The sequence below is a fragment of the Lynx rufus genome, unplaced genomic scaffold (genome assembly GCF_022079265.1).
Source record: "Lynx rufus isolate CCGP_SWC_20201006 ecotype Redwood Valley unplaced genomic scaffold, mLynRuf1.p SCAF_14, whole genome shotgun sequence".
In the NCBI taxonomy this organism is placed as follows: Eukaryota; Metazoa; Chordata; class Mammalia; order Carnivora; family Felidae; genus Lynx; species Lynx rufus.
The window spans coordinates 65,268,092-65,270,168 of NW_025814828.1; positions in this window are offsets into that span (position 1 = coordinate 65,268,092).

Sequence of the window (2,077 nt, forward strand, 5' to 3'; positions counted from 1 at the left end):
TCTTTGTATGATTGTTAGGAAAGCCTGTTATACTCCTGCTCTTAAGAGTAATGGCTATGGGGCGCCTGGGTGGCTCAGTCGGTTAAGTGGCCGACTTCGGCTCAGGTCATGATTTCGCAGTCCGTGAGTTCAAGCCCCACGTCGGGCTCTGTGCTGACAGCTCAGAGCCCGGAGCCTGTTTCAGATTCTGTGTCTCCCTCTCTCTGACCCTCCCCCATTCACGTTCTATCTCTCTCTGTCTCAAGAATAAATAAACGTTAAAAAAATAAATAAATTAAAATAAAAAAAAATAAAAAAAGAGAGCAATGGCTATATTAAGAAGTGGTCACACCTCCATTAAAAGGAAGCTAGATCCTATATCTTTCCCCTAGAGCTGCAGCTTTGCAACACTCTGATCAGTAGACTTGGTGCATAAAAAAAGGTTTGTACTGGTCTTCTTGTGGTGTGGACTGCTGAACTAAATCTCAGGTTGACTTGCCCTTGCCCTAGTGGAGATACACCTGCAGGGCACAAGGGAGCAGGGTTTGGTGTAAGCAACTCTGAGCTCCACTTTGGTTGTGTTGTGTTGCTCACTGAAGCTGGTCAGTGCTGATGGGTAGAGGAGGGAGGAGGGGAATGGCATCACCACACTCTCATCCTAGGAGCAGGGAGCTCTTGCCTACCACTCTTTAGGAAACCCTCACAGAAAAGCAAACAATCATTTCTCACTTCCTCAGCTTCATCTAGATCCCTGTCTTCACCCTGTCTGTGTCTGAGCTTTGTGCCTGCCAAACAGCACATCACTCCTGTGTCTTACCTCAAGCTCTGTGGCTGGTTTTCAAAACTCCCTATTTTAGAGATGTGTGGAGCACATACACACACATCCTCTCTGGGTGAGTGTTGCTGCACTGTGGCTGATGCTGGCTTGTCCCAGAAACCAGTTGCATGACCACACAGCAGTTCATAATTTATGGTAAAGCACAGCAGAAAGCCAGCACCAAGGCTCACTGCTCTCACCTGACGTCCCCATTCCTATGTTAGTGAATGGGGCAGCTCATTGGAGCCTGCCCAGGTCTTTTGTCCCATGATTGGCCGTGCCATCTCTCCCAAATGCATTCCAAACAGGGGAATTGCTTCTCTGCATGTGACCGAGAGTATCTTCAGACCATGTTGCCCTGGGTCCCACCCTCCTTCCCCATTGGAGTACCCCTAAGTGCAACACTGGTGATGGCATAGACCTCCAAACCTTTAGACTGTGCACTCTGCTGTTTATAAAAATTTGTAGTATTCATCCCCGCTTTTTCCCAGTCAATAGTGTTGGGGAAGAGTTTTTCTTGTATAATTCCCTATATGCACTTTCACCCTTTCTCTCTCGCTCTCTTTCTTTCTCACTCATTTCTCTCTCTGTGATCAGATCTCCCTCTGCATCACAGCACTCGCAGCTCTTTTCTCCCCCATATCAACTCTCCACAGCTCCTACCTTCCATGATATGACATTTTTCTCAACTCTAGCTGTGCATTTTTGAACCCTCAATCCTCAGATCGATTTATTGTGTGTTCAAAATAATTTGCTATTTATCTAGCTGTGTTTGTTTGAGGGACAAGGTGAGCCTAGGGTCTCCCTACTCCTGTGCTATTTTAACTCTACTCCTATTTCATATACTTTTGCATATTTTTATTTAGTTTTTTATTTTGAGAGACAGTGTGTGTGTGAGTGGGGGAAGGACAGGGAGGGAGAGAGAGAATCCCAAGCAGGCTCTGCACTGTCAGCATGGAGCTGGATGTGGGCTCGAACCCACAAACTGGGATTATGACATAAGCCAAAGTCAGATACTAAACCAACTGAACTACACAGGTACCCAGTTCTTCTGTTTGATTTTTATTATTTACTTCTTTAGGCTAATTTTGGTCTTAGTTTGTTCTTCTTTTTCTAGTTTTGTGAGATACGTTGGGTTGTTTATTTGAGATCTTTCTTTATTCTTGAATAGGCATTTATAGCTATAAACACTATTCTTAGAAATACTTTAGTTGCATCCCATAAGTTTTGGTATGTTGTGTTTCTATATTCATTGATGTCAATGTTTTTTAAGTTTCTTTT